Source organism: Pseudopipra pipra, chromosome 18 (assembly GCF_036250125.1).
Source record: "Pseudopipra pipra isolate bDixPip1 chromosome 18, bDixPip1.hap1, whole genome shotgun sequence".
NCBI classification, from domain to species: domain Eukaryota; kingdom Metazoa; phylum Chordata; class Aves; order Passeriformes; family Pipridae; genus Pseudopipra; species Pseudopipra pipra.
Genome location: NC_087566.1, coordinates 11,151,582 through 11,166,872, shown reverse-complemented (window position 1 = coordinate 11,166,872; position 15,291 = coordinate 11,151,582). Strand labels below are relative to the sequence as shown.

Genomic DNA, 15,291 nt, shown 5'->3' with positions numbered 1-15,291 from the left:
ACATGCCCATGATTGCTTTATTATCAAGTGATATATTGGCAAAAAATAGCTCCTAAGAACAAAAATAGATTTCTCCTGGCAGTTATTACAAATCAGCTCACTCTCTTAATTTCCATTAAAGATGAAAAAAAGCCCATTTTCCAGAAGCACAAAATTCTGTGCTCAAAGGTCTCATGAAGTCTATAAAGTTATAAAGGAGGTGGCTTTTTGCAAGGCAACAGGTGTTGGGATAATGGGTAAGAGAGAAAGCAAAGATAAATGTCAGGGAGTTACTGACACAGACTGGGAATAGTTTTAACCTTCTTTGCATTAACTGGAGTGTCAGGGAAAAAACTCTGGGGTATCACAAATCTCCAAATCTTTGTGGTCCTTTCCTTTGTTCTTAGGAAATGATGATTCAGGTGCAGACCTTTCAAGATGTCTAACTTAGATTAGTTTGGTACTTCAGTTTTCCCTGTGGTCTTTGCAAAGCCAGTTCGTAATTTGCAAATAGAAATTAAAATAAAACATTCTCCTCTTCCATTTGGAAAGAACCACAGTGAAAATAAAGCATTATATTATTTCTCTGGTTTTGGAGACTGGGGGTAATTTGGGTTGGTTTTTTTACTGGTCATCTTAGAAGAACTTGTAATTTCATGTTTAGAAGGACCAAACAGAAATGCTCTTGGATATTTCAATTATAGGTTAATCTTTAGAAAGAACAATTTTAATGCTTTCATATTAGGCAGAGCTTTGGTTTTTTTTATATATATATAGGCATGGGGACACACTGGCAATGCCTACCTTCTGCTGAAGTTATTAGGACACTTGCTGCACTCACCTTACCTTTCTCCAATGCATTTCTTTTATTCTTATGGCATATCAGCATTCCAGCTTTTGAGAACCCTGCAGGGTCCTACACCAGTAAGGGCAGTACAAGTCACACAGGGTGAGATGTTGGTCCCAGAGTTGATAAATTCATGATTAGTGTAGTATGTTAACTTCACTTTGAAAAACCACATGCAGGATGCTCAGTGTCTGTTCAGAAATTTCTTGAAAAGGTTGCAGGTTCCTGACATTCAGCTTTTGATGAATTGTTGTCCACAGATGTCTTTTAAATCTCTAGATCAGCAAGGTAATGCTGGAGTCAGCCTGGCTCACACAAGGGTACTCACCCTGATATTCCAGGCATTCCTGGGTTTAAGGATATGGATGTGGACCAAGTGTTTCAGGTGGGACACAGGAAGCTGCTGAAGGAGCTGGGCAGTTGGATGTTGAGCATCCTTGGGTATAAAAAACCTGTGAATCTGGATTGCTTTCCTGAAAAACTCCCCAGCCCTTAGAGGTGACCTGATCTGAATGCCAGCTGTAGTGGAGTGCCCTGTGTGATCTGCACAATGAGGGAACAGCAGGAAATGTTTGCCTTCCCAAGCAGGAATCCTTGAGTGCTGCACAGTCATGGTAGTGGCTGAGTGAGCCCTGGATTACCTCATACTGATCATTATATTAATGCTTTGGAGTTGGTAATTCAGCTTTCTTGCTGCCCAGAGGATCTCAAACTTTCTGGCAGGCAGGACAACTTGCCTGGCACCAGGACAGAAGGTTCCACCTGACCAGGGACCAGCAGGACAGGGTCCCTTCAGTCTTTATCAAACTCAGCTCTAATCTGGGGCTTGTTGAGCCCAATATGCCTGTTTTTCCTTTTTACTAAGTACTTTGGGACAGCCTTTCAGTACACTTATAATCTAGTCAGCATCAAACTGAAAAATAACCTTGTTACTTGAGAACTGAAATGGAGAGGAAAAAAAGACGGGATTTGAGACTTGATTAATGGTCCGGTGGTGAGGTTGCAGTCTACTTGGCACAGACAAGAGCTCCAAAGACAACCTTCCATCCCTCCCAGCCCTTATTTTAGCAGGAAAAGGTGCGTGGTGAGCAGTGAATTACCGACCTGTATCAGCTTCCATTGTCTCTCTGGTTTTGGCCCATTATTTATTATCCTCAAGCAGTGCAACATCAGCCTCCGAGACATTCAAGTGAGGGCTGAGGCAGAGAGAGGTTTAAATCAAATGCAGAAAAAAACCTCTGAGAAGAGACTCCTGATTTATGACAGGCTTAAAGAGAGTCAGTGACCGAAGCCCAGCTCATTACTTTGCAACAAACAGGTTGCAGTGAAGGCAAAGAATTATTCCCTCTCATCTGACCCTGTCGAGGAGCCCCAACGTGACGAGCTGTCCCTACACTCAGCCCTGTTCCTGCACAGCAAAAACTGCTGTGGTGCAGATCAAACTGACCTATTTTTAAGCTGCAGATGGTGGTGGTTTAAACAAACTTGGGTGAGCTGTTGGGTGAGCCCAATATCCTTCATTTCATGGAGGTCAGTGACCTCCAGGAAAGGATAGTGTTGGAGCAAAATAACCTTTGAAACCAGTTCAACCACTTTTGCAATGTCACCACAGCTGGTACTGTATGAAACAGAAATGGAATATTTATTTTACAAGGTCAGGTTTATAAACTAGCTGTAAAGAGTAAACATCTTTATTTGCTCAACAGAAATATTTTATAATTCACAGCATGTAACAATCTTCATATTTAAGATGATATTTTGTTAAAAGGTCTGTTTTGGTATGTCCTGACAGTTATCAAAGCAAGGTTGGATCTAAACCCATTCTTCTCTTACAGATGAATGTGCTTTTGTCCTCAGACCCACCAGAGACGTTTTGGCTTGTGGGAAGCCATATTTATGGCAGTCATATTAAATAAATTGTATCCAAAACCTAAGCACCAATTTAACATTATACCTTTTAGATAATTTATTGTTTCAGCTTGCTCCTGATGTTCTTTATAAAAATTTAACAGATATGTCGACAGGAAGTAAACTGTTCTACCTACCATCAGCATAAGAAGCTGTATAAATAGACCAGATAAATAAATAAAATCAATTGCTGCAGCAAAGAGGCTATCTATTATATAGGAAACTTTTCTGTATTAAAATTATTTCTAATAATTACAGGGATCAGCTGTCATGACAATGTCAGTCACTGCTGGATTATAAAAACACTTACAGTATTAATGCCTTTATAAATATATGTATCTAAACCATTTAATTTTTAGCTGGTGCTGTTTGTGTTCTGTTAGAGACTGGATGTGTCACTCAGAATTAGTTACCAGAGTTCTCAGTGCTGCACAAACACACACTAAGTTATAGCCTCACCCTGAAGAACTCTGAAACCAAGCAGAGGAGACTAGTGATAAAAAACTACAGAAAATATTGGTCCCTTCCTACAGAAGAGGGATGGACAGTGTGCTGAAGTTGCTCCTGAAGTCACCAGACTGTTTTCTCTTGGGCCAATGGATCTGATTTTGGCTGTGACTGGCCTGGGTTCCCCTGGCAGTGAGAAGTGCAGGATCCCAAACCCACTGTCCTACTTAACTTCAATGAGTGAATGTTTCTAAAGAATTCCAGTGACAGCTTCATGAAAAAAAAAAAAAAAAAGATGTCTGGAGAGTAGATAAAAGCTTTTACCTTCCTAATTCATAGCTTTTAAATTGCAATTACGGTATTCAGCAGGTTTTCAAATATTTAATTAAAATGTTACCCAATTCTGAAAAGGAGCCTTTTTAAATCAAAATGATTAGTGAATCACAGATGAAATCTACTCATAAGAAAGGGAGAAACCTCTGGATCATTTTGATATCGCCAGCAACCATTTTCTTTGCAGAATTATATCCTGTTGCTTCCTGAAATTAGATAGATCAAGGTCTTAGAATTTTCTATTACAAAACAGACTTGCCATTCTCCCAGTAACATGTCTCAGCACCTACCAGTTCTGATTTTGATTCACCTTTCTTGAAAACAGATATCAAAGGTGAAAACCAGATACCAGATAATTTCTCTTGCTTTGTTGTCTAAGTGTTTATGCCCTGGGAATGTTTTTTCTCCATCTCAAATGATACATGCAAGGGTTTGGTTCTAGTTATGGGGGGTTTTTTCCCTAATTGGTCAGGGATTGTTCTGTACAATGACATACATTTATCCTGAGATTCAATATTATATCCAGACCTTTCTATGGCTCCATTGTTTCAGGCTGAAGATCTCTTACCTGATGGTTGAAATTCTTGCTGTCAGTCCCCATGATTAAACTTTTCACTGTGTGTGAATGCATTTAATTCTGTTTCTTTTTCCTCAATCTTTAGTTTTATCTGGTCCTTCTGCTCTAGTAGTTCAGACTTCTGTACTGACAATGCCTCCCAAATTGATACCATTAGCAAATTTTAGTGTCAGTCTGTTCCAGGGTCATTATTGACAGCAATTGAAAACAAATAAACAAAACTAACCTGTCCCTGGGTTATTTCTGGGATATTGTGTCAGTCTAATTCTGGAATATTGCTGTATCAGTTCAGAGGAACAGATTGTCTCACTGAGTGTGGGTCTCACAGCTTTGCCTGGATCCAGAAACCTGCTCTCTGGATTAGTTCTCTGTGTTCAGGCAACTTCCACTGGAAGGACTTTGTATTCCCAAACTCGTTAATCAATCTTTATGCAATTCATGAGTCAGATGAGATTCTGTTTCACATCCTGATAACTGTAGTGAGCCTGTACAGCTGACAGAAGAAAATGTTTAATCGAGTTAACACATAAGAATCTTTTATGCTTCAGAAACTAATTGAATTACAGGTATCTGAAGCTACAAGATGTTTTTCCCATATGTAGATGTCCATTATTTATGCATCTTCAGAGCCTGTGGTATTGGCACCTCTGTGTACCTCAGTGATGGGCCAGGCAGCTGAGTAGTCCCCTGGGGTGTGACAGTTCTGGTATTCCCATGTCTGTGTTCAAGAAGTGAACATACTCAGTTGCAACGTTTGGGGTTCATTTTCCAATTAGAATTGTCTGCAAAAATGGCTTGGTTTGGTCTTCAACTTCCTGTTATTATTGCTGTCACACAAAACATTGGCCTTCCTCTGGCAATCTCCTATTGTCCCCCCACCAACACAGTGACAGATGTGTGAGTCACTAGCACACAGCATTTGGTTTGTCTACAGAGAATGAAATGAGGAAATAATACAAGCACTTGGCAATCGAGCACGTCTTATCTCCAGAATCCAACAAATGCCATAATCTTTGGATTTTTTTTTTTCCCTTCCAGAATTAATGACGACCCTGGGGTCCTTAACATTTGAAATAACAAGCAATAGCTCTTCCCCTGCACAATTAGACATCCCGTTGACGTGTGGGGCATGCAATGAAAGAGGAACTGTGCTCATTGCAACATCACACAGACGTTTTGCTGCTTAAATTCCCGAGCAGTGAAAACCAGCACACGGGTCTTTCCCTTTAATCCAGTTGTTTTGCTGCCAGAAGTTACTACAGGCTAACGGAAAAGGGTCTTGATGATGTTGTTGTTGGAGACAGGAGGTTGGAAATGTCAGGTTTGTCTCTGGAGTTGCTGGCTGTAATCACCTGTAACAATAGAAACCAACAGTCACCCAGTTTTTTGCCTGAGTGGGGCAATGAGTAATGAGGGCTGGGACTGGCTGCAGGCAGAGCTGCTGACAGCCACACAGTTTGATGGGGAACATTGGAAATTGGGTCCCCTGGAGAGGCAGGAACAAACACAGGGATATTTTTCTCGCGAATTAACGCCCGAGAAAAATGGCTTTGCATAACCACTGCTGTTCTTTCTTAAGTGTGAGTTACATATGTTTTTCCTGATTAGACACGTGCAGTTGAACTGGGTTTGAAACAAGGCCAATCCTTCACCCTGACAGTCTGTTGGTGTTGCTCTGAAGCTGCATGTTGGTAAAAAACATAGAAGGGCCAGGAAAATGTGACAGATCTGAATTTAGAGCAGGTTTCACCGAAACTTATCCCTGCTTTATGTCAATGGATATGAGGTTTGGAAGTCCTGGCCTGTTTTCACACGGCTGTAAAACCATTGGTATGGAAAATGTTGTGCTTTTAAACCAGAAATAGTTTGGTGGTGAATCGAATTTCAGAATGATGGTCTCCTAATTATTTTATAATTTGATAATTTCTGTGCAGCCAGTCTCAGCCAGCCAAAAGAGACCTCATTTTCAGTAGACAAGTGCTTTGAATGATTTTCAAGTCAGGATATCTTAAGATGCCTCACTCTTAGTGCCAGAATGAGCAGTATCCACTGAAAATATTGTACCACCTATTTTGGATTGCTTTCCCTGCACCTTTCTATCTTTATGTTAATCAGGCTCAATCGATATTAAAGAAATTTCAAAAGGGTTTTTTTGTTGAAAAAAAGCCAAACAAGGGATGGTGTTGGCTTTCTTTTATCGAAATACAGTCAGATTGGGTTTATAGAAAACAAATTACTGCCTTCTGTTCCTCTTTTGTTTCATGTCTTGTTTCACTCACAGGATTTCATAACACAACACTGCCATACAGTCCAGTAGCAAATATTTCAAACTGGTCTTTAATGCTGACTGCTAAGTTGTTTTCTCTGAAATACAAAAGGTCGCAGAAAGTTTTCTCCTGTGCTCAGATTTGGCACATCAGGGGCCAGAATTTACCTTGATTTAAGACCATTCCTTCAAATAGATGTTAACTGAGGTGTCATTGTACCCCCCTCCTCTTGGTGGGAACCTTTCTAAAGAGCTGTCAGAGCCCCAGAGCAGCTGAGGTCAAAGGCAGCTCCAGCTGTTAATTGGTCCCACGTCCTGTTCAGAGAGATGGTTGCTCTGGGCTTGTTCCACTTGAGATTTGTACACCTCCAAAGATGGAGATCCACAATCTCTCTGGGAAAACTGTCTCAGCATTTGATCATCTTCATGGTAAAATTTTTTCCTACGTGTCAGAACGGAATTTCCCGTGTTCTAACTCTTGTCCTGCACCTCTCGTTCTGTTGCCATAGAAGCCTGGACCAGTCTGGCTTCATCTTCCCTGTGTCCTCTGACCTGGTAGCTGTAGAAAGCAGTAAGTTCTGCCATTTCCATCTCTTCTGAAGGCTGAGCAGGCCCAGCTCTCTCTGCTCCAGCCCTGGCCAGCTCAGCCTGGTGGCCCTGCTCTGGCCTGGCGCCAGTGCATTGATATCCTTGGCTTCAGCTGCGGTCTCTGCTGGCTTCCCACCTCTTAATTGATGTGGTTATGAAAAGATTTTTCCCTTTTGGCATAATGAAGGGGATGCTGCCTTAATTGGTTCCCTTCAGATTAGTGATTTGAATAAAACACTGCTGAAAAAGAAGCAGAGTATTTCTCCCTGCTGAACCAGATCATCACCACTGTGGTGCTGCTGGAGCAGAGCAGGCAGGTATCACTCTTTTCAGCTTCCTGACATTATTTTTTAGATGTGTTTTGTGATTTTTGAGGTACCATTTGGGGGTCAGGGGCATTCCTTTTTTTTCTTTCTTTTTTTTTTTTTTAATTTCTTCCGAGTATTTAAGCTTTCGAAATTATTTATTTACGAGCCATGAAAATCTCCCCAAAATGGATTTTAACAAGTGTGTAATTGGATAATTTGACAACTGGTAAGCTGAAGCCCCAGAGATCAGGAATTACACTTCACCGCAGAATAGTCGTTCTTCATGTAGAATTAATTAGATTTCCTCTAGATTACAAGTAGTAAGAAGAGTAGTCAATTAAGAGAATTATTCTCTGACTTTTCCATCCTTCTTTTAATTGCCAGCCACTGGTATTAAGAATTCCTTTTCCTGTGTGAGATGTCCTCAGAGGCAGGATACCAGAAAGAGGATGAGGGACAATGGGTTAAACCCAGGATTGAGAACTGACCCCAGGCTTTGTGTGCAGCTTTGACTCACCTCCTGAGGGACTGCTTATCCATTGAGCCCAAGAGCTGCTGGGTCCACGGGAGGTTCTGAGCAGTTGAGGGTAATGTTTGGCAGCAGCATTGCTAAGTCAAGCACACCTACTCCTCCCCCAGCCCCCTCCCAGCTGGGGTAGCACAAATGCCTGTGGAGCTGCTGCAGAGCTGGGCTGAGGACCTGAGCTGGGCTGAAAATAACCATTCTTTTGGGTTTTTTGGGTCATTCTGAACCCACCTTGGTTCCCCAGTGAACTTCATCACCTGCCCATACAAAAGGAACAGTGGCACGACCGGGGAGGTGTTAAAATAGTGTTGGCAGAAGCCACCTGAGGCAGGATGGCTCTGGCAGGGACAGCTTTGGGAGCAAAGAGTGGCAATGGCCTAAAAGATCTGGAGGGAGCTTAAAGCTTGTCATGCATGGACATGGACAGGGCATGGACAGCAGAACAGGGTGGGAATTGGCTTTGCATGAGAGGCCCAGGGCACAGGCAATGGAGGGGTTTCCTTGGTGGGTTTGAGTTGCTGTAGGGCCATGATAACTAAATTTGACTATCTGGATTTGTGTGCAGGATGTTTCAGATCCTGGAAGCAAATGTTCAAGGAGATCTTTGGTCTCGTGCCTCCTTTCTCCTCTCTTTCCCCCTGGCTGTCAGATGGCTTTCTGTGTGGGACAGCAAGCAGCACAGGAGGGCTTGCAGGGGGGAAGAGTTTTGTTTAGACAGGAAGGGAGAAAGCAGAGCAGACAACTGTGATTCAGATGGATGTCTGAGTCATACATCGTTCCTCCTGAGGCTCCTCCTGATATCAGGCACCTTACACTGTGCCTGGGGAGGAATTTAGTCCGTGGACTGTGCAGAGGTATATTTTTAGGTGGTACTAAGTGTTGTCAGGAGGAGCAGCACGAACACAGGGCCTCCAGAAGAGTGGTCCTGCTCACCTTGGAAAAAGGACAGTAGAGACTTGCCTGAAGGTAGATGACATGGGCCCAAATCACCCAGAATTAGGATCTCAGAATTTAATGTTTACTGAATGCAGAGAAGAAAAAAAAAATCTGTAAGAGAACATTTGTTTCATTTTTATTGCGACCTTTGAAGGAGGGATGAGGAAAAAGTAAAATAGGAAATCTGTGTAGCTGAGATTTCGGAGTACCTAGTGTTGTTTTATAATCACTGATGTCATTTGCAATTGTGAGGAGACTGAAAAAACCCCAACAACATCAAAATGTGAAAAGTGTTCATTTAAAAAAGCTTGACATTTAAAGAGATTAAATTATAGGCATGTAAGAAATGTAAATGTGAAATAAAAAAAAAAAACCAACTGGTTTTTTTTTTTTTCATACCACTTACTAGTAGCTCTATCATAAAATAACAGAATCACTACCCTGAAGTGGAATTCAGCAAAATTACTACCCTGGAGATACAGTAGTTATAGTTCAAAGTGACTTTTTTTCTGCAGTGCTAAACTTCTATTTCCTAAACTGATCAGCTCCAAACGGAGTGAAAGTATTTAAACCACTCTATACATTCCACGAAAATCAGTCCTCACAATTTGAAAATAGGTTGCAGGACTTTCAAAGGTTCCAACCAACAGTAAAAACCAATAGTTGTTAACATACATAGAAAAGTAGTGCAGTTGCATGAAGAACAGCAATTCACTACAGTGGTAAGACTTTTCATTGTAATACATACTAAAAATTCCGAATTCTGCTTGTAATATTTGTGAGGCAAATTATCTTTGAATTTAAAAATAATTCTCCCTGTTTCACTGGAATAAAGGTGTGTTGTTTTCACATATGTATTTTCTCTTTGATCTGATAAAGCTGTCAAAAAGTAGAGTTAAGTTTCCTTGTCATAACTGGGTACAAACTATGTATAGAGCTCTTTGCTGATAAGGTGATAACAGGAACCACTAAAAAAAGTAAAAAGCTTAGACATGAGGGGAAAAACAAAGCATTTCAACATTTAAAACAGAGAGGAAAAAACCTGAACATATGTAAAAATATGTAAAAGTATACATCTAATTTTGTCATCAAGAGGACCAGAAAAGAACAGATCTGTATTGCAGCTGGCAGCCAAGAAAACCAAAGCTCTCCTACTCCGAGGACTTGTTTGAGCAGATGCAGTAAAAGCCAGTGTCAAGTTTTATAGTTCATGGATGTGTTCTGTGGTCTGTTAGATGTTTTATTAATTTCTTATTGTAAAAAACTTAAATTTTTTAAACTTAGCTTTCTAAAGGAATTCTCAGCTTTCTGTCTGCCCCCCTTGGCTTCTATAGCATGAGTGGAAGGTCTTAAGGAGGAAGAAAAAGCACAGTTCCAGTTATCTTCATTTCTAATGGACCTTTTCCATATTAAACTGTGAAGATGCACATAAAGAAGGAGAAAGTGTATTATTGGTGTTTAGCCAGAACATAGATGGACTATTCTGTGAGTCTGAAGATTGTTCCTTTCCTTACTTCTGTCTTCCTTTCCATGTGTCTCCACAGCCTTATTAAATAACATGCTTTCTGTGGCAGAGGCTGCTTTAAATATATTATTCATGTACAATGTCCATAACAGCGTGGCTCTGGTTTCACTTGGATGTGCTGGGTTACAATGGAATGCTAAGAATTATATATGAGCAGGCTGGAGTCATGGAGATTGTCTGCCTGCTCAGTTTTGCAAGGGGGCTTGAAGAAGCAATTTAGGACACTGTAATTATGGGACCTGGGGAAGAGAACGTGGTGCTGGGACCTGGAGCAACAAACTTATATGTGGAGGGGGGAAAAAAAGCCAAACCCTTCAGTTCTTGAAAACAGCTCAGCTTTTTCTCACTGCCTGGCATGGAGAAGTGGCAATATCCAGCCTGATAATTTTTCTGTGATTTGCTTTTAAGAAGCTCTGATGGGCCTTGTCCTGGTCCCCACAGGGCTGCCCTGTGTTGGCTGCTGCTGTCTGTGCTGGGGGAGGTGAACCTAACATGATCAGTGGTCAGGCAGGAATTGCACCTTTTTAATTGCAGGAAAAAGAACTGCCAAGTTAGCCTGGGTTTGTGACATTTCTATTAAAAGCACAGTAAGATATGACAGGAGAAAGGGTTTGCAGGTGGACAAAGTGATTCTTCTTCCAGGAGAAACTCAGCCCAATTACTGGAGGCAGAGGGAAGCAGTGGTTCTGCAGCACAGATCAAAATGCCCATTTCAGGCATCCCAGCAGCTGAGAAAGAGGTTGAGTCTTATAGAAACTGAAGTTTCATCAATGTTTGGGACTGTAAGTCATAAAGAATGGGGCTAGTAACTGGGAAAGATTGAGAAATTCCTGCACAAAATATTTCCCTTTCAGTTCCATACATCCCAATAATCCAGATTAACAATATAGGAGGAAGCATCATCAGGGATCTCTTAGGAGATTGAGAAGGCAGATTTCACTGCCTTGTACACGTCTCTAATGGTTTCTCATAGTCCAGAAGACTTCAAAGATTGAGCTAAGAGGATATGGTTTTCTATTTCTCTTGACAGAATTGCCCAGGGACATCAGTGAAGAGCACAATATGGGGAGAAAATTCTAGAGTAAGGGAAGAACTGAAATTGTTTTTCTTGCATTTGCCATTTATCAGGGGCACTGAGGTTTCTCTCTGGAGCTCTCTCACCTTTCCCTGCCCTTTTACAAGCAGAGTCTGAATCAAAACAGAAGCCAGTGCTCTTCTGGAGACCTTGAGAGCTGACCTGATTTCGTCACTGTAGTAAATTCCCCCTGGGCGTTGTGCAAGGCTTTGTCTGCCTTTGCACTGCCAGCAAACCATCCCTTCATATGTTTGCTGCCTTGAGTGGACCTGTGTGACCACATAAACAGCTGGGCAGTTTTCACCTCTGCAACATCTGGCTGGCCCAGATGTTCCCTTGCCCTGTGAGACCCGGGTGTGATCCAGAACCATGAGAACAAAAACCACCCCCTCTGCCATCTCAGGTGTAGAGCAGGTGCTGCTCTGATCATGTGCTCCTTTTCTATTTATATCCTTTCGAGATTTACAGAATTTCTTTTTTCTTTTCCTTCTAGAGTGTCCAGTGTGGAGGCACTTTAAATTTCAATGAGTTTGTCACAGTGTTTTGGTTCTCCAGCCAGTAAGGGCTTCATTGAGCAGATCTTAATTGCAACAATTCTTGCTGCTGATGCCTGAAGGCAGCTAGTAAACATGAGTTGTGAGAAAAAAAGACTTAACAACCAGCCAAACTAGTAGTAAACCAGTAGCACATTGTGGTAAGATGTCTGTAGATACAAGGGCTGTTTGTTTATGTCTATTGGACAGTCTTGGAGAAAGTAACAACAAATTTCTCTTGGTAACAATAGGTGCAGAGTCAGAAGAAGGTGGTTTCAATTCCTCCTCTGACACTGGCTTTCTGAGTGTGTGTGTCTGAGTAATTCTGGCTCAACACAGTCATTTCTAAGCCCAGCTGACCTTTCTGTGCATCCCCTTCCTCACTTGTGGAAGGATACCTGGGGGGCTTGTCCCTCTCTTCTGAAGCAGAACAGGTTTTAGTCAAATAACATTTGCCAAACAGTTTGAATTCCTCCAGTAGAAATTTCACAGTGGCTGAAAACTGGGAGAATTTGGATGCTCTGATAAACTGAATACACTAATTGTCTTCACTTCATACCTGTCTTCCCACTGCCCTCTGCTGGGAAGCTTATCCAGCCTTCCCGGGGAGAGAATTTCATCACTTTACACCTGTGAACATCTTCTTGGTCACTTTTATTTCACTTCTCTGTTTGGCAGCATCCCTGATAGAGGAAAGGGCACCCGGTCATGCCCTTTTAAAAGTCACTACCTGCACTAGAAAATGTGTATTTGCAAAATTCCTTTAGTAATGATAATTAATGCACAGCAAGGACATGGGGTGGTAGCAAGGAAAAGGAAGGGTGGGGATGCAACAGTGGCTGAAGTGTATTCTTTTAGCAAACTGACATTTAGAAATATCTGCCACTGGCTCTTATCTTCTCTCTCTTTTTTTTTAATATCTTAAATGGATTAATCAAGAGTTGCTGCGTGGAAAAACAGCTTGGAGAAAGCATTTAACTTATTTTCTGTTTTAAAAAGTCTTAGTGTTAAGAAACATTGAAGATTACTTGTAGTAAGTGTTTAGAGGAACTTAGAACCTAATGTTCAGTTCATTCACTGACTGCAGTAGAGCACCAGCTGGGCACTGGCCATCCCCCTCCCTCCAGCCTCTCCAAATCCCCACCCAGGGTAGGGGGGCCTGAGCTGAGTTTCACGTTCCTCTTTCCCATTTAGACAAAGAAGCACTTCAGAAATCTGTCCTCATTTTGTTGGCCGGGCAGAAAAAGCTTGCTGTGATTTTTGGGGTTCCCCTGGACGTTGGTTAAACACAGGCTGATGGCACCCAACCCCACGGAAGGTGTTAGACCAGGAGCTTTGGTTTGGGCTGTTGTTTCATATTTCCCTTCAGGCATCTGACAAATAACTTCAAATGTCAACCTAAGAATCACTGCTGTGGAAAACAAGTGTTAGTCCAGCTGAACCTGAATTGAGCACTTTACCTGTCACTGGGCCTTTGAAGGCCCTGAAAGAAAACTCTGTTAATGGGCTCTGGTTGGTTTTATTTAAGGAAAGACAGATCTCTCCATGGCCAAAGAGCAGCTTTTGTTTTGTTGCCTCTCTTTATGTCTGTCTGATTCTCTTTCCATACCCATTCTCTGCCTTTTGGTCTAAACTCAGGAGAGAAAGCCAAAGTGAACATTTCACACCTTGCCTGCATAAGCGGTTCATATTTTTGGAAAAATCCCCACCATTGAGCAAAAGTAATTATTTATGTAAGAAGAGAAACACAGAAGCTGTGCTGCTATGTGACTGTAATTCTTTATGGCTGCAGAAATCACTTGCAGCTGCCCTCCTGTAAGCTGTTCCCAAGGCATTAGACAAAAGGATTGATTTTCAGAATTCACTGGAAAGAAATGAAAATGAGTTTATTAATAAAGGTATCAGTACAAGAGCTCTGACTCACAGGCCTATTGACTTCTTCTTCCACCTGAATTTATCTATTGGCAGACCATCAGCTTGCTTTTGGTCCTGCTTATAAAAGACATAATCATTCCCATTTCAGGAATGTTTATGTGAAGAAAACGATGCCCTACTTCTGCTCTGGATATTAGTGTAGAAGTGTCTGAAAAGATCATCAGGTGATCTTCAAAATTGTTTGAAAATATTGAAGTTGGTTGTTTTTTCCTCTTGTGGGAGTGTCGTTTATATTGTTTCTTGCTAGTGGCATTCCACAGGAAAACATGAATTGAGCTTTGAAAGTGTCTGTGTTTTTGTTGCATTTTTATTACTATTATTATTTCTAGGACAAAACGGGGAGAAAAAATAGTATTTCATATTTTTCTGAATATGTCTGCAATGCACAAATCCTTGACTTGAGAAAGGTTTGCTTCTGAGTCACAGCTGAAGGAGAAAGGGAATGTGAGGAGGGGAAGGGGAGAGCCAAGGAAGGGCAGGCATTTGCCACCTGTTGGTCTCATCCAGGTATATTTAGAGACTGCTAAAGAAAAGGGAATAAAAAGAGACTTGTCTATCTCTATATATGAGTTATTTCTTGGTAGCTCTGACTGTAATTGCTCACCAGAGGCAAAACTGTTGCTGGTGCACTCTCAGTTAAATGCACTATTTACGAGTGGGGTGTTTAATACAGCCTCATACAGGATTGAGTTTAACCTCCCTTGCCTGCTAAATATCCCAACGTGTGGAAATGTTATTGATTTGTAGGGTGTTTCTTCTCATTTTCTTAAAAATTTGGATCCTCATATGTGTTTTCAGTTACAAAACAAATCCTACTGCACGTGGTCCTTTTATAATCAGCCTTAGTTATGTTCTCGGGTCCTTGCAGTCAACACTGGCAACAGATCATCTGGGATGGGCATTTTGTAGATGAAGTTTCTGTAACAATACCTGTGGGATGTCATTAAAGGGTTACAAATACAGTTTGGCTGCAGAGAATTTGATTAGCAAAACAATGCAGAGCTCAGCCCAGCCAGTCAGGGCTGTCTGGCGTGGGCAGAAGTGAATGCACGTACTGAAGGCTCCAGAGGGCATGAACTGTGACCTGAAAACATCCTTATTGTTTAAATACAGACCTCTCTGCATCTTTATTTTATAAAGGAGAAATGAGAGTGTGGAATGTTTCCCTGGAGCGTAGCTGGGGAATAGATTGGAGGAGTCAGAGCCTGTGAAATCCATTCCTGGGGTGTATCAATAAATACACTATTCTGTCTCAGGGTTCCTAAATGGACCATAGTGAAAGGCTGCACCAACAAAATCCTGGGTTTATGCAGGCAGAATAGGTAATTACACTCTGCAATGCCTCTTTAAGGGCACAGGTACCCATTTCACAAATACTAATGAGCCTGTGCAAATGCTGGGTGCAAGGAAGGAAAACAGCATCCTTGGAAAATTTATCCCTTTAGACCAAATTCTATCCTTGAATATGCACACTGAATTTCCATTGTCTTTGATAGGCTGTGCATGAA

At 41.5% G+C, this 15,291-nt stretch overlaps 1 protein-coding gene across 1 annotated transcript in view; it reads left to right on the top strand.

Moving 5' to 3' along the window:
- Nucleotides 1–15,291, top strand: part of TMEM132D (transmembrane protein 132D) — a 228,068-nt gene that overhangs the window by 141,667 nt on the left and 71,110 nt on the right. The gene's annotated exons all lie outside the window — the stretch shown is intronic.